The sequence below is a fragment of the Anolis carolinensis genome, chromosome 1 (genome assembly GCF_035594765.1).
Source record: "Anolis carolinensis isolate JA03-04 chromosome 1, rAnoCar3.1.pri, whole genome shotgun sequence".
NCBI classification, from domain to species: Eukaryota; Metazoa; Chordata; class Lepidosauria; order Squamata; family Dactyloidae; genus Anolis; species Anolis carolinensis.
This window is the reverse complement of record NC_085841.1, coordinates 323,037,015-323,055,211: the sequence shown is the minus strand read 5'-3', so window position 1 is coordinate 323,055,211 and position 18,197 is coordinate 323,037,015. Positions and strand designations below refer to the sequence as shown.

At 37.8% G+C, this 18,197-nt stretch overlaps 1 long non-coding RNA gene across 1 annotated transcript; it reads right to left on the bottom strand.

Moving 5' to 3' along the window:
• Positions 1–1,025: 1,025 nt before the first annotated feature.
• LOC134295492 (uncharacterized) lies at positions 1,026–16,865 on the bottom strand. Its single transcript, XR_010002087.1, has 3 exons — positions 15,308–16,865; positions 13,609–13,694; positions 1,026–6,272 (listed from the first exon to the last, which is right to left on the bottom strand). It is a non-coding gene; the product is annotated as an uncharacterized LOC134295492 (long non-coding RNA).
• Positions 16,866–18,197: the final 1,332 nt, after the last annotated feature.

The window sequence follows — 18,197 nt, the reverse complement described above, 5'->3', positions numbered from 1 at the left end:
GGTTTTGTAGGTTTGTTAGGTTGAATTTGTTTGTAAATCGAAACAGGTACATTTTTAAAGTGCAACTCCAGCCAAATATCTCTATATCTACATTGGCTTTGTATACCATAGGAAAGGGTTAATGCCCCTGTGGTGTTTGTTTTACTGTCTGTGCTCCTGTACAGAAGATTTCATTTCACTTTCTGTCCCTGTGAGAACTGGATTTTGAAAAATGTGGCTTGTTGTGGAAACAAGGATTGTTGAGAAAGCTTAAGTGCAGACACCTTTTCCCCATGATAACTCTTCATGAATTTTGCTTCCTAGGGGTAGATTTCTCTCACTTCCTGTTGTCTCACCCCTGGTCTTAACTATGAATCATTTGTAAGCTGGATGTTTGTAACTCGGGGACTGTCTGTATATATCTTTTAATACATATATCTTCATGGTTTTTTGTTTTTATCTATGTACAGTAGAGTTCCGGTTATTCGACTTAAATGGGCGGGCCGAATGTCGAATAACCGGATCTGTTGGATAATAGGGAGGTCCGGTTTAGGGTTTCTCCAAAGGCCCGAGCGCTTACTGGAGGGAAGAGTTTCCTCCCTCCGGCAAGGGCCTGGCTGAGGGAAACCTGGGACGTGTTGCTAAACACTATGTTGTAGTCATAGAATCATAGAATCATAGAATAGTAGAGTTGGAAGAGACCTCATGGGCCATCTAGTCCAACCCCCCGCTAAGAAGCAGGAAATCGCATTCAAAGCACCCCCCGACAGATGGCTATCCAGCCTCTGCTTAAAAGCTTCCAAAGAAGGAAGTCTGCCACAAGTCTTAAGGAGAGGTGGATAAGAAAGAAATTATGTTGCTGATGTTGTTACTAAAAATATGGCCTGGGGCCCTCATTACTGCTTCTGGAGGAGCAAAGGTAATAAGGGGGAAAGGAATTTTTTTTTACCCAATATTTTCCTATGCGTCAAGGAAATGCTAGTTATTATTCTGACTCCTTAGTTCTAAAACGTGAGGGGGGAGCAGTGCTCTCTGCTACTATGAGGCAGGGAGAGGGGTGACAACTATCTCTACGCATTCCTGGTGGGTTTCTGAAGGATGGTGAGGACACTTGCAGCTTTTAGTGCTATTTCATGCCCAGGAGAGGAGCAGGAGAGAGATCCTTTGCATTAGATCCAAATGACTGAGCTTAGCTATTATGTGCACAAATCAAGCTGACAAGGTAAAGTCATTCCATTAAACAGTTTCATTATTCTGACAGGCTTAATTCAGTTTACAGTAATCTGATCGGCCATTGGAGTCTAGGAAATGCAAAGCTGACTCAGTTTCATCTGTTTTGGCACTTTGACTGTATATTAATTAATGATGTGACCTCCAAGCACACACTGAGGCTTTCAGCATATGTTAACAAGCAGCCTTAAACTGTCTCCTCCTCATCAACACTAGTTCAATTTTTTCCTTCCGTAACTTTCCCAAGCATTTTTTTAATGACACCTTCTAGGATTCCTTTTGCATTTGCTTTCGCTGGAACAAGCAAAGAAAGGAATGATGAATAATTAGCAGCATTTTGTCATTTTTGATGACTATGTGGAGCTTTTGTTGAAGACTTATTGGAGCTAAGTTAGGGCACAAAGAGGGTAAAGAGTTCTGGAATAAGCATGGCTCTATCCAGCTAGTGGCGCAACTTTCCCAAAGTATAACATGCTCAACATTTATTTATTTATTTATTTCGTGCCAAAAGCATTGCATAACAAATACATTTTAAAAATGATAAAAAATAGAGGAAATCACAAACAACTAAATAGTTTTAGACCAAAAGCAGGCAACAGCAACCGCACTGTCCGTAGCTTTAATGGTGATAGTCTGAATAAGATAGTCCCAACTGTTGAAGTGGATTAGGGTTGTACTTTTCCATATATTTCCTTACATAGGGGTGAGAATTATGCAGACCTTCAGATGTTGTTGGACTCCTAGCCAACATAGCCAATGGTGAGGATTGCTGAAAAGTGCAGTTCAGCAACATCTTTAGGAACACACAATTTCCAACTCTGTCAAAAGAAAATTCCTGCCATTTTATAGTGAACACAGCTGTAGGGGTGTTGGCTCACTTCTCAGTAATCAAGGGTTAATGATGTTAGGGTTAGGTGACATTTTGGGACAGAAAATCCTGAGACACTCATCCAATAGTTAGTTCAATATTGCTAATTTTTGATGATGAATTTTAATGATGAATTTTAAACGTGTGTCCTGTGTTTTAATCTTTGTTCTGTGTTTTTAATATGTATTTTGTAGAAATATGTTTTAATATGTGAATTTTATAAAATATTTTAGATTATGTGTTTTTAGCAATGCTGTAACTGTCTCAAGCCACAAGGAGAGGCGAGTAAGAAATACAATTATTATTACTACTAATAATAATAATTTTATTTTAATATTAGATTTTCAATACTTTGGCTATATATTGTAATTATTTTAATTTGTAAGCTGGTTATAAATAAAAATAATGGTGAGGAAAAAGAGGAGGATGTTGATCTTTTACTGTGTCCCAAAACCTTCTTTATTACAATCAAATTTGGAAATATTACATTTTAAATCAAGATCAAATACAAATCATTGGTACGATTGCTTCCCCTCCCTCCCCCTCCTCAAATCTACCAATCTACCCATATATACATAAAGCACATATACTTTAGAACAGTGCCTACAATAATTGTTCTCTATTACCCTATTTCCTCCCTTTCACCCCTTCTGTTGCAATGACCTTTGAGTTGAGTTGAAGACATTCATATTCAACCTTACCCTTCCTTCCCAGTAAAACATTCATCCATTCTTCCCTCTAGCACAAGAATCATAATCTAAAAATTACAAGCAAAAATTCTAACAAATGCCAAATTATGGAGCCTATTCTAAAATTTACTTATTTATTTTGTGTCAAAAGCATTGCATAAATAATTAAGTTTAAAATTGATAAAATAAAGGGATCAAAACAGCTAAATAGTTCTAGACCAAAAACAGGCAACAGTCACTGCATTGCCTGTAGTTTTAAACAGTTCTTCCTCTGTGCATGAGGCAGGCATTGTGGGCAAGCATACAGATGCTGAGTTGTTTGTTCTTCTCCACAGTCACAGAAGGTGGAGGATTCTTCTTGGTAGTGCCATTTAGTCAAGTTGTCTTTTGATCTGCCCATTCCACTTCTAAGTCTGTTCAGCAACTTCCAAGTTGCCCATTCTTGGTTTGTGCCTGGAGGAAGACCCTCGTGGGGGCCCATCCAGCTGGGATTTCCTAATTTTGCTGCCCATAGGCTGTTGCTGGAGGAAAATTAAGTCTACTGGAAGGGGGCTGATAGCCATACAGTGGGTGGCTTTCACAGTGTTCAGCCTTATTTCTCTTGCAATTGGCAGCAACTTCCTATTGCACATCAGGGGGGCAATGCCAGCTAGCTTATGGAGTCTATCATTTATTCTAATTTTATTCTAGAAATTTATTCCAAAATGTTTTCCCTTCTTCCCAAAAAGTTCAAAGATAGTTCCTATTCCTTAACAAAGTTCTTCTCTATTTCCTCCATATTCATCATAGCCAATTTATCCACATCCTTTATTTCTAAAACTTTAACTACCATTTTATTTTCTTTCTTTCTTTTTTGTTTTTGTTTTTCCCTCCTTCACTACTAGCCCCTGTCTCTTGGCCTCTTCCTCTCCCATCTCTAAAGTTGCATCCTCCTTGCTTTTTGCATTTAGTGATTTTTCTAGTTCAAATCTGTTTCTTCTGCAAAACTCCCTGGCCTTCATACTGTCTGGTACATACTGTCTCTCTGTAAAGTGTAAAGATATATCTTTATACACTTGATCTAAGTCCTTAATTTTGATAATGATAAGAACACCCTTTTCACTTAGGATATAAGGAATCATGCATGCTATTGCAATATTAGTTATTTTTATCAGCAGCAGTGTTTCTCAATTGTAAGGGGAAAGGGTTTCTCTCCATTATCAAAAGAATTCAGAACTATCTTTGAAGGCATTGAACATTTTACAGCAGTCAGTAGGAGCATTTCCTATACTGCTGTGTATGTCATGCAACTATGTGGGAAGAGAACTGTGCCAGATGAGAAAGCAAAGTGCTCTTGGGGCAGAAGAATGGATCTTCATGTATTAATGAAGACTCCAGTACAGTACAATATGGTAGGTAGTACCACTAAAGGAACCCATTTCCTGAAAGCGACTGCATTACTGGAATTCTATTCACATTGTATAATTATAATGCTGTGATTCCACATTTACTGCTATGGCTGCATCATATGAGATTCTGAGGTTTGTAGTTTGGTGAGGCATTAGACATCCTTGGCTGAGATTTCTATATGCTAGTTCTTAAACTGCTAATCCAGGATCCCATAGGATGGAACAATGTCATAAAATGACAAAATAGTGTTATAATTCTGTAGGCCATATATGGTGTTCCCTACTCTCCCTGCAATTTACAGGGAGTTTTGTCAAGATACTGGCAGACTACTTTGATTGCTTCCCTTCTGTGGCTGTTCAACATGGAAGAAGTAGAATAGAGAAAAACAATGTTTGGTGGAAATGTATCTCATTGTCCTGGACAGCTCTGACAGCGAGGACGAGGGGTTGTCAGAAGGGCTAGTATTGGATCTGAAGGCTAACAGCCTCTAGCAGCCCTCCCAGCCCACCATAGTCAATTCAGAAGAAGAGCCATTAACAGAAGGTACTGCTTTCTAGCAGGAGGAGCAAGTAGAGGCCAGTATATCAGGGCAGGCTGAGGAAGGGTTAAGTACTCTATCCCTTTTACAATTTTGAAAAGAGCACGCTGCTAACCACAGGTCTGCGTGATTAGCAGAGAAATGGGCTTTTCACAAGCAACACCTGAGATCACAGAATAAAAGGTTCTGAAATTTGGAGTGCTGTTGTTGAAGGCAATGTCTTGCTTCATGATGAAACTCTGGATTATTCAGCTGTGTTGACTCTGGGTTGTATCTTGACCTTTGCAGTTGGATTTTGCTTTCAGCCTTGGACTTTGTTGTCTTCAACCTGACCAGCTTTGTTGATTCTGGAACTTCCTTGGTGTGACCATGGTATTTGGATTTGGAATTCAAATGTTGTATTAGCTTCAACAATTGATGTAGCTTACTGTTAAAGCACACAAGGACTTAGCTCTCGGCTATTTATATGTAAGATTTGAGACTTTGATTGAATATTGGGTTAATAAGTTTACTGGGACTTGGCATAGCACGACAATTATAGTATATGAGCACATGTAAATACAGAAACACAAGCCAGGGCAAAATATAATCTCTTCAGTATTATGGCTCAGGTCTATATAAAAGTAGTTAATGTTGTTCTCAGTCATTATGTATTAGCAGCAATGATGGAACAATTCAGTTTCTTCATGTATGAAAATACCCTAAAGCTATAGTCCTCTACACTTGTCTCTAAGCCACTTCCATTGATTTCAGTGATACAGTAGAGTCTCACTTATCCAACATAAACGGGCTGGCAGAATGCTGGATAAGCGAATATGTTGGATAATAAGGAGAGATTAAGAAAAAGCCTATTAAACATCAAAATAGGCTATGATTTTACAAATTAAGCACCAAAACATCATGTTATACAACAAATTTGACAGAAAAAGTAGTTCATTACACATTAATGCTATGTAGTAATTACTGTATTTACGAATTTAGCACCAAAATATCATGATATATTGAGAACATTGACTACAAAAATGCGTTGGATAATCCAGAATGTTGGATAAGTGAGACTCTACTGTACTTCCTAAGAAATGGGAAGATTACAGATAAAGGCTACAAATGTTGCTGTTTGTGGAGATGTCCTTGAGTTAGCTCTGAAGTTTGTACTAGTTTTATGTGGTCTGTAAAAAAATATATCGCTGACTTTTAAATCACCTGTATCATATAATACAAACAAGTGAGGGTATTCATTTGCCCACACTCTTGTTCCCTTGGTCTACATGGCATACATCTTTATAAATAGATTATTACCCTGAAATTGGCTCAAGCTGTTTTGCCTTGGAGCACTTGGCATAATTGCTAGTTCACAGCACATGAAAAGTGGAGCTGCTGAGAACACTACCTGCCACAATGACGCTTATAGGTCACCCAGAATGGAGGAAATGTGGCATTTATGGCCTTTGCTTTATTCGAATACAGTAGCACTTTCCTTTTGATATGTTTGTTAATGTGTATGTCGGCAAAGAAAGGACAAACTGTCAATGTCGGCTTCTTTTTCTGTCACCCATTAAATGTGTTAATTCTTCTAACCCTGAAAAAATAGAGAAACAATTCAGCTTAAATAATATACCACCAAATACGTTCAGTTGTTTATTGGCATGAAGTTACTTTTTATTTCAGCATTGGTGGTTATGGCAGCTGTGAACCTGACTGTAACTTAGATCCCAATAGCTGAGTCCACTTGTTTATTTTCCTTGGGAAAAGCAATGGTGAAATTTGGAAGGAAGCACCACAGAATTTGGAAGAAAGCACCCTTCCTCTCAATTCATATTGGAACACATGATTTTGGAGTAGAGAAATAGCACCAGAATAAGCATAATTCACATTAATTCCCCATTCTATACAATGTTCCCCATATGAGGGCAGTTAGCATGTAGAATGTCAGATTTTTTCCCCCGTATAATTTTTGTTTATTTCTTGAGAATATAAATACACCAAAAGTGGGTGAACAAAATAAATAGTAGAGAATAGTGAGAAGGAAAGCTAGCAGAGAGGAAAGAGAAGGAGGAAAAGAATAATAATTATAATAATAAAAAATAAGAAAAAAATCAATAAAAAAACAAAAAATCAAAAGAAAAATCAATTTGAGTGGACTTCCCATCCATGCTTCAAAGACTCTTCTTTTGTCTTCCCTTAAATTTTCTTTCATTTATCCTAACCTCCATCCTATTAATTCACTTTTATATGCAAGACAGATCTATCATGAAGTCAATTCTTCTTTTTCTCTTTTTCTTGTCCAATCTTTTTTATTTTTCCCTTCTCTTATTTTTTGTGTCAAAATTGTTTATTTGTATGATGTCTAATATTTTGATTAGCTAATCTTCAGCATTTGGAGCTTCTTTCCCTTTCCACACTCTTGCTAGAGTCAGTCTGGCTGCAGAGCTAATGTGGAATAGTACTCTATCTTCGTTTTTATTTAATGTTGCAGTTGTGAATCCTAAGAGGTACGTTTCTGGTTTTAATTTAAATTTGGTGTTGTGAATGAGCCTTCTGGGGTCAACGATACTACTGATAGTAGCAGGAAGAGAAGAAAGAATCCTCGGGAGCAAGACTCATTTGAGGAGTTACAGAGAAAGAGGATTAGAGAGATCATAGAATCATAGAATAGTAAAGTTGGAAGAGACCTCATGGGCCATCCAGTCCAACCCCCCGCTAAGAAGCAGGAAATCACATTCAAAGCACCCCTGACAGATGGCCATCCAGCCTCTGCTTAAAAGCCTCCAAAGAAGGAGCCTCCACCACAGATATTTGAGGAATCAACAGATGAGGATTCATTTGAGGGTTTTGAAGGGGATGAGGGGCTTGAAATGGACGTTGGGGATGTGGTACGGGCAGAAGAGGATGGCATGGACTGGACACGCGCTCCAGAGGGATGTGATGGGGAGACTGGGCTCACTGGTAGTGGGGACGCTGAGGAAACATGGGGTCCTTCAGGATCAGAACCATGGTGGTCTAATTGGAGGAGTGGGGATAGTTCCACAGCTGCGGGTAGGTCTGGGCGTCGGCAGGACGGTTCCAGCTCGGATGAGGAATGGGAGCAACCTGTGGGAAGAGAGGTGCCCGGCTCGAGTTCTGAAGACGAGTTGTAAATAAATTGAGGGCATTTGGCCATTGGGCCCTTGCGTGTGGCAAGGTGGTTGTTGGGCGCCATTGGGTTTCGTGTTTGTGTTCCAGAAGACTGGCTTGGGAATGTGTAACCGACGTAAGTTTATTGTGGGTTACTTCTACGACGGGCGCTGGAACTGTGTGGGTTTTCCTTAGACTGCATTGTGATTACTGTCTTCATTAGTTCGCCTCCGTCGTTTTGGCTGCTTGTGTCAACCCATTGACGAGGACTTTGCTGTGACGACTTCTCATCTTGGACTGGACATCGTTTTGGCATTACTCTTCGCTCCCTATTCTGGCTTGGCTTCGTTCTCAACCCTGTAACTACTCTCCGTTAAAGACCGTTGACTTCGTTCCTGACCCTGAAGTAACACTCCACTCCCAATTCCAGTTTGACTTCTGGTTCTGCAGTTACTCTCCGTTACCAATCGTTGGTTTCGTTCCTGACCCTGAAGTAACGCTCTGCTTCCAATTCCAGTTTGACTCCTGGTTCTGAAGTTACGCTCCGTTACTCGCCACTGGCTTGGCTTCTGACTCTGCAGTAACTCTTTGCCCTTCGTTGCTTTGTTTCTGGCACCGGTTTGTTTGCGCTGCATTGGTGGCAAAGTTAGGCCTGGTTTGGAACATTGTTTGTTTTGAACCTTAAAACTCTATTTTGTAACCCAGTTGGAATTCTGTTTATTTTGGATCCTTGGGAATTCGGCCCGCAGTTTGTTTTGCCTTCTCCAAGTTATCCTGCAATTTTGAGCTGAATCTAAGCAGTTTTGTTTTAATCCGGATTATATCTCTGGATAATCCGGATTATACTCCGGTTTGGTTTTTTGGAGTTTTTTCAGTTTAAATGTCTTTTTCACACTGAAGTTTAAGTGTTGCAAGCTCCTGTGTTTGTTTTATGAGCTTTTTTTGAGTTGTTTATACAATAAACTGTATTTCCATCCATTGGCTGGCATCTGACCTTGACATTTAGTTCCTAACATCTTTTGTGTCATTTTATGGACTGCCTTGCAGAATTCTTTGATTTTCTCGCAGGCCCACTATTGGTGAAAAAAAGTTCCTGTTTTCCCCCACATTTCCAGCATATTTTAGATTTTTTTTGTTGAATTTTGCCAATCTATCTGGGGTGTAGTACCAACGGTATTGCATCTTGTACCAATTTTCTCTTATATCAATTACCTCCGTGTATTTTTCTCTCTCCAAATCTCTTCCCAATGGTCCAAATTTAAATTATGGCCTACCTATTTTGCCCATTTAATCATGCATTCCTCAATTTGCTCCTTTTCTGTTGCCCAAATTAATAATTGTTGGTAAAATAATTTTATTAATTTTGTATCTTTTTGCATTATAGTTTCCCATATCCCATTTTCCTGATTGAATCCCCTTTTAACATCCTCTTTGTAGCTTGATTGTACTTGGTAATATTGGTACCATGATATGTGTTTGTGTGTTTTTTAAATTTTGGCTTGCATCTTAATTATCAATTTATTGTTGTGCTTTTTTAATAGTAGTTGATATGTCAGCCAGTTCTCTTTGCTAAATTCTCTTTTGTGTTTCACTTCTATGTGTGAGATCCATAGAGGGGTTTTGTTGCAGAACCTATCTTTATATTTTCCCCATACTTTTATTACTGAAGCTCTTATAAAATGGTTGCTAAAGTTTTTCTCCATTTTTCTTTTGTTATACCATATATAATCACGCCAGCCAGATTGGAGGTCGTGGCCTTCCAGAGTCAACAATCTACTGTGTTTTAGAGTGGTCCAATCTTTCATCCATATTACGTTACATGCCTCATAGTAGCATTTTAAGTCTGGAAGGCCCAGACCTCCCCGTTTGGTGTCATCCCTTAATAGATTTATGTTAATTCTTGCTTTTTTGTTTTTTTCCATATGAATTTATTTATGTCTTTGGTCCAAATTTTGAATAAATGATAGGTTCTAATAATTGGAAGTGATTGGAACAGAAATAATAATTTTGGTAAAACCATCATTTTTATTATGGCAATTTGACACATCAGGGAAATGTTTAGAAATTTCCATCTTTCCAAATCTGCTTTAATTTTTATCCATATTGCTTTGTAATTGTTTTTCAATAGATTAGAGTTGTTTGCCATGAAATGTATTCCTAAATATTTTATATTTTTAACTACAGCTAGTCCTGAATTTTTTTTTTAGTTTCTCTTTTTTCTTTTCATCCATATTTTTTGGTCATTATTTTGGTTTTTCCTCTATTTAGTTTGAAACTGGCCAGTTTTCCAAAGTTTTCAAATTCCTCTATCCATGTATTCAAATTTCTCTATCCATGTATTCAAATTTTTGAGTGGGTTTTCTATTATGCAGATGACATCATCTGCGTATGCCCTTATTCTATAATTACAATTTCTTATTCTTAATCCTTCTAAGTTATCATCTTTTATTTCTTTCATGAAGGTTTCCAAAATAATTATAAATAGTAAAGGTGATAATGGCCTCTCTTTATTTTGATTGTTTTTTTGCTCTCTTTACCATTTATTATGATTGATGCTTCTTGATTTGTGTATATTGATTTTATTGCATTTTGAAAATTATGTCCGATATCCAATTCTTGTAGTAATAGGAATAGGTAATCCCAATTTACTTTGTCAAATGCTTTCTTGGCATCTATAAATAATAAAGCCAGTTCTTTTTCATTGTGGACTTTGTAATATTCTACTGTATTAATAAGTATTCTAATATTGTCTTTAATTTGTCTTTTTGGTAGAAACCCAGCCTAATCTTCGGATGTCCAGTCTTTAAAAAATAATTTTAGTCTATTTGCCATAATCAAAGTGAAAATTTTGTAATCATTATTCAAAAGTGATATTGGTCTGTAATTACTTCTGTTGGGTTTGTGTTTTCTTTATGTATAAGTATTATGTTTGCCTTTTCCCATGAATTGGGGATTTGTTTGTTTTCTAATATATCACTTAAAATATCTTTTAGAAGTGGGACTAGGTCGTCCTTGAATATTTTATAAAATAATGCTGTGTATCCATCCGGACCAGGTGCTTTATTATTTTTAAGGCTTTTTATTGTGGTATCGATTTCACTCATTGATATAGGGTCATTTAGCATTTTTCTTTGTTCTTCTGAAATTTTTGGTAGGTTAAGTTGATAGAATGTCAGATTCAGGATGCATGGATTCAATATAAATCTTACTGTATTGCAAGGCGGGATCATATTATTTTGCTTCCTGAGGTGAAGAAGAAAATAGCTATCTCTATTCAGTGTAGAAAAAATGAGGAGCAGAGAGTATAGCAGACCAATGCAGTCCACTCTGGCGGAAGAAAGAAGAAGAATGCAGCCAAAGGAGGATGAAATTTCTGAAGGTGTTTGACCCTGTGCTGACTTCAATATCTTCTTCTAATTTGTATACCTACTAAAGTGAATTTGTATACCTACTTCTGAAGGGTCAGACCAGACTAAGGATCTTATCCCATGTTTGTGTGTGGTAGCTTCATGTAATTGTGGCATTTAATCCTGTAGCATTGCAAACAGCTATGTTTTGTTATTCATTACTTATCACATGTCATCTGAATTTGCTGGTTTTTCCATTAATAATCTTTTCATCCTTATCCCACGAGCAAGTGGATTTTCCTCCCCCTCCCTTTTTCTTACTTTGACATCATGAGGGATCAAACTCTCTCGATATCGAGTTTTGTGTTAAACAATGATAGAAAAATCAGAAAACTTCCGTATTAAAGTAAAAGAAAAATAGCAATCTACTAAACTAGCAATATTTCCTAGTTTTATTTTTTTTATTTTTTTTAAAATTACCAAAAAGGATCAAGCAGCTGCATTATGGCAGTGTACTCACTGCACCAGGTACTCACTGCTGGTTAGGAGACCAGTCACAGGGCAGCCCATTTGTCCACATCATAGATTCAATTCAATGGGAGAAATTCTGATAGCTCTTATCCCATGCGGTTTTGTACTTTTGAAATGGAATATCCTGATTTTTTAGTCCAGAAGACGATCTCAGACTATCTCCTCCACCCTCCTTTTTTATGACTGTTTTTGAAGTTTAACTGATGAATCTTGACAGAGCTGACAGGAAGTTCCCCTAATCATAGGAAGAGCTCTGTCATAAATCACACCCTTACAGATTAGAAATATTTTAAAACAGGGGTGTGGGGAAGTGGGGTAAGGTCCTAAGGGAAGGTTTTCCGGTGACCTCAGACTTTTGCCTATTTCCCATTCACTTGGTTCCATCCTCCTTTTCTTCCTCAAAGCACCGGGCTCATGCCTTGGGATTTAGGAAAAATTAACAGGTTGACTGAAAATATAAGTTGAGTACCTGTTATTCAAAATGCTTGGGACCAAGTGTTTGGGACTTTGGATATTTTTTTTTATTTTGGAATACCTGTATTTGCATTAATGTGCATAATGAGATATAGAGATAGGCCTCAAGTCTAAATATGAAATTCATATTTTTGTGCATGAAACATAGTTGGTGTATACTGAACCATCAGAAAGCAAAGGTGCTATTATTTCATCTACCAATGTGGACAGTTTTGGATTTCAGAATATTTCAGATGTGGGAATTTCAGATAAGGGATGCTCAAACACCTCCAAGATTTCCTAATGCTAAATAGATGACTTCCTGTATTTCCGGAGCATGTATGAGCTGGTACCCAAGGGCTATTACTGATGGGTCAGTTTCAGGTTTCATCTGTAAGAGTAGCCTGGAGCATGGAAGAATTATTGTACCTTCTTTTGTTTTCCTCTGGAAATTTTCCAGATCAGCCCAAACTATGCCAGAAGATCCTTAGTGTTCTTTTTCGAAGCTATTTGTGAATCATATATGGTCTTGATAAATATTACTTAGCCAGTTTTAATTTTGTTTGAAATTTGTTCTCACCCCATGGTTTTTTGTGGGGTTGCTGGGCAGTGGTAAGTGATGAAAAATTTAAAAAGGGAAAACAAAAAAAATCACGTCATTGTGTCCTACACAGAGATTTGTTTGCATAAAAGTGTAACAATCTTTCGTTCATCAGGTTAACTTGTTGTAAGGTCCAGGTTCATCCGCAGTTGGTGATTAGCTCTATGGAATGCCAAAGCTGCTTGGCTTGTGATTGGTTGATTCTTAGTAATACATGTACACTGAGCCCCTAGACTTGTTTCTTGTGGGCGGCAATGGTTTTTCTTCAATACCAGGAAATTCTGAGAAATATGATATATCATCTATTGATACAAATTGAATGATCCCACTTTCAGGAATCTAACACCTAGCACATCACATTATTTCTCCTCTTTGGCCAGCTGAACAGCCAGCCAAGAGTAATCAACTATGAGCTCAGCAGTGCTGTAAGGTCCCAACACCATAGTTGTCACTGGAGCAGCACCAAAAGCTGAAATTTTTAATGTATTGGGTAGTGGGTCACTTTCCCTCTATAAAATGGGGTTGTGATTCGAAAAAGGTTGGGAACCACTGGATTAAATTATATTTTATTCAAACAAGGTGGGAATACTGATTGTGAAATTTTATCTGTTCAGTTAAGTATCATTCAATTTGTTTTTGAGGAGATTTCTTTCTTTCTTTTTTTGCTAAAGAATCATGTTGGTAATTTGGTGGCACTATTAGGTGCAGCATGGCAAGCCTACATAGTTTCTGTGGCATAGGTATATCACTTTTGGGTGATATATTGGCTCTGACCCTAGTTGACACATACATATACAGCTATAGAGTACCATCTTGCTTCCTCTGACAATTCCTTGCCTAGAAAAACAGTATGAAATTTATGCACTCACCATATGTCGACAGGTGACAAGGTACAAATACACATACATGGATTATTGCAGCTCCTTTTGAAAATGGTTCAGAAACTTCAGTTGACCTAAAAAAAGATGGTTGGATAACTAAGTGGGAAAGGCAGTTAGATATCTATCTGTCCAGACCTGTTTTGTGTTATTTTGAGTCCCACACGGTGGAAAAGGCAGCATATGGATAAAACAAAAGGAGGGAGGAAGGACTTATATAACTTTGATATCATCATTTATGGACTCACCATATGTCAACAGGTGACAAGGTGCAAATACACTGGGTGAAGATCCTATAAGTTTCCCAGAAATTTTAAGATTTGTTCTTAATGTTTTAGATCTTAGCACTGTTCTTATTTGTTGGTTGGATTATTTTATTTCTATGTGTTGTAGTTTTATCTTGATTATATGGCGAGCTGTTTTCAATATTGTTTATTCCTTGTACTATGCATAGATCAGAAGATTTTAGTTACTTGACAATGCTAAGTATAATAAAATAAAATGAATGATTGAATAAAGAAATACATAAATAAAGATATCCCCACATAGAAAATACTTTCAAGAAATCAGGAATTCACAAACTGCTTCCCTTCCTTAAATTGGGTCTTGATGAAACTTGGTATCTCAGTTCATGGCAGCTGATGAGTATCATGGCAATGGGGGAAATGATACTGCTACAAGTCATAATATGAACTTTAAAGAACCATTTATGGTGCTGAACATAATTGCAGAGCAAAATTCAGCTCCTTGGATAACTTCTTTAAAACCAGTGTGCATTTATTCAAACCACCAGTTATTGCTGATTTTATTCTAATCAGTTGTCTTGTTATCAGGTAGATAAAGGAGGAAATTGGGCATGGTCCTTAAGATTATTTTTGTAACTCAACAACTATTTGTCTTGGTGCTTCATTACTTAGATTTTGAAGTTCTGTTCTGCAGAGCTCACCTTTCTGGAGTCCAAACAAACATAAAATAGTTGATACTATTTTAATCCCTCTTCTCCTTCAAATGATTGTCCAATTAACTGCTCCAATATGTTTATGAAATGACTAACCCAAGAACACCAACAGGCACAACATTTGGTGCAGATATTTTGATATGAGCAGTAGCTGGTAGTGGTAATACAACAATAATTGCTGGCTCATTTACGGACTATTTAGCTCGTGCAGTGAGCCAGATGAGAACAGCTAATGAGCACAGCTTCTTGCTGTAATTAGTAGAACAATCCTGGCTCACAGATGATTTGCAATTTGGGAGAATAAAAAGGTTTGTATAGTGACTGGTGTTTTATATGCTTCTGTCCAGATACGTCTATATATCTCATGCCATGTCATGTCTTTCTTCCTGCTCTGATCTAGCATTCACATCTAATAGGTTTCATAAAGTCTAGTCACCCAGCAATAAACTGAATTCGCTCAAAGTTACACTAGGTACTTGGACAGTTTCACTCAAAGATTAAAACTGAAATGTGAGTTACTTAAATTCAACAAATTATGGATATACCCACTCCCCTATGGAATTCAGGAGATTCAACATCCCTAAGTGGCAGACAGTATGATTAAAGCAACATTATTTTTATTGCTTTCCACTTCCATAGTCAATCTCAGTTCACTAAGAGCTTTAGCTATCCTTATACTATTGCTTCAAGTTTGGGTACACATCTATACTCTTCTTTGGTGATTCATCTTACCTTCCTTTCCTTATACAAGGTGACTTGCTCTGCCTTGTTTCCCATTGCTTTTCTTCCTTGGAATTGTTTGTGCTTTTTCAACTCCTTCTTTGTGAATCCTTTCCTTTGCTGGGTGCATGTTTCCATTAGCCATTCCTGGCCTACACGCTTGACCATCAAACATAACATGTAGATAGAAGGGGATAAGACAAAGGCATCAGACAGCAGCCATGAGGAAGGAAGTATCAGCATGGCAGATGAACCTATTGGGCAAAATAGTTTTGCTTATCCCACCTAGAGTAGAACCACTATCAATGGGATTTATTGTTATTTTATATACTTTATTGTATCCCACTTTTCTCCTGCTATAGGGACACCTTGCCATCACTTCAAACCTACAATGTATCATAAAATAATGACATTGGGCACAGAACACTGATGCACATTAAGGGCTTTTTTCATATGCTTTTGTGGAATTTGTTGTCTTGCTGCAACAGTTTGAAGCTAGATTCCAATTGCATTAAAAGGTCAGTATAGATGCGGCCTAAGTCTATTTTATTTTTCTGTTAAAACTTGTGAATGGGTGGTGGCAGAGCCGGTCATGGGTATTTTTCAAGTGTAGGCGAACAGAGTTTTGGCGCCCCCCCCCCAACCAATCACTGAAAAATAAAAGCGCTGGATAAGCAAAAATGTTGGATAATAAGGAGGGATTAAAGAAAAGCCTATTAAACATCAAATTACATTAAGATTTTAGAAATTAAGCACAAAAACATCATGTTTTACAACAAATCAACAGAAAAAGCAGTCTTGACTGTGCCCCGTATGTTTTGCGCCCGAAGCGACCACTTAATTCGCCTCATTGTTGGACCGGCTCAGGGTGGTGGTGATGTAGGACAGGTAGTTGTTCACCTTCTGCTTGAAATTTAATTTTCTCTGATTGTGAGATATACAACTACCTAACCTCAGTTCACTTAGAGCTTTAGCTATCCTTATACTGTTCCCACAAGTTTGGGTACATATCCAACAGAGTTGAAGTAAGGGGGAAGAAGTAAAATATATTTAAACAAATATTCCATATGAAAAACCTGCAGGTAAAGGTAAAGGTCTTCCCTTGACATTGTCCAGTCATGTCCAACTTTGCGGGTTGGTGCACATCTCCATTTCTAAGCCAAAGAGCTAGTGTTGTCCGTAGATTCCTCCAAGGTCATGTGGCTGGCATGACTACATGGAGTGCCATTACCTTCCCGCTGGAGCAGTACCAATTGATCTACTCACATTTGCATGTTTTTGAACTGTTAGGTTCCCTGGATTCTCACTGCGCTTCCCCGGATTCGAACTGGCAACTTTTTGGTCAGCAAGTTCAGCAGCTCTGTGGTTTAACCCGCTGTGCTATTGGGGCTCCGAAAAACCTGCAAGGTTAGTTAAATAATAAAATGAGCAGATAGCCAGCAAACACACACACACACACAGAAATTCTGAGGTAAATGACAAAGCAGATATAGATATTTGAAGAACCAGATGCAGAGGAAATCGAAACTCACTATATCAGAGAAAAGGACACACATATGTAAAGCTATACATACCCGTGGGACTGGTAGGCAGATTGTAAATACTTTTTGCCTACTTGCAGGTACTTGTAGGGTGAGCCAAATTATTGTCCTTATCCATTCTCAATGAAACATTTTAATTATGAAGACTGTTCCAATCACACTACATTTATTTTTCTTCCAAATAAATGTACATGGAATAGTTCATGTACAGCCTTTCTTATTCCTGAGATAATTCAACAATAACAATCATTTTACTATTTCTTAGTGCTTAATTATTTTTTACATTTCTGTTTAATAATTTTGGAGGAAGCTCAATTACATAGGAGTATTGTTAGTCCAATTTTGCCAGGTTGTTGGGGGTGGTGGTGAGGACTCAGCCTCCCTGTCTACTCATGAGGAGGATTTGAGCCTCCTGCCACCTCCCATTCTAGTGTTCATGGTTAGATATCTAAGTTAGGTACTAGAGAAAACAAGCAGAACCTGCAACAAAAAGATTTCAGGATATCTCATGTGAAGTGGATAACTAGGATTGTGGATAAAAGGATCTGTACCTAGCAAGCACACGTTAAATTGAATGGGCAGGACAGAGAAACATTCACTAGGTTGAAGACAAGCTACAGAGGTTTATTCAGTTTGGCCTAAAGGGATGCAAATACAAGAAGATGCTTCAAAGTGTACAAGCATAAAACATACAGAGAAAAACACATCTTATACAGTTTGACAGCTATTCAAAACTCCCGCTCCCTTCCCTGATTGGTTGAGAGCACTACTGACATCGCCACCTCCAGGTGGGGATTCCTTTTCATGGGGAAATAACAGTTCAGGATTAGCCAGCCAGTGAGTCAATCAGCTGATGGGATGTCCCCCACGAGGAAGTCTCACTTGTAGATAATGCTAAAGAAATGATAAGGAGCTCTTGATTAGCTAAATTGTCCAGTCCCAAGTTTGACAAAGATATGAGCTTCTGCAGACAAAGGTGTGAGGCTCCTAAAACAAAGGGCGATAATTCTGGGCAAGCAAGGACTGGGCTGTCAAAAAAGAGAATTAACAAATATACATACTTTGAGCTTCTGTTTCCACAGTCAGTAATCTCTCAGCCTCAAGTGAGCCATTACCTAGACAAATAATTCCGGGTTTATCTAGGTTGGCACAAAAAACTACCTGTCTCTGCATACATGAACAATTGATTTTTTATCATTGTCTGTCTGGGAAACAGCCAGAGGGATTTGCTCAATCTTCTTGCTCTCATGGAAATACCTTAGCAGGATTATGGAGAGGTGATTGTCTATGGGCTATATCTTGTTACATTTTATGAAAGAGTTTATACATTGTATATAAAAGAAATTGATACAGTACATAGA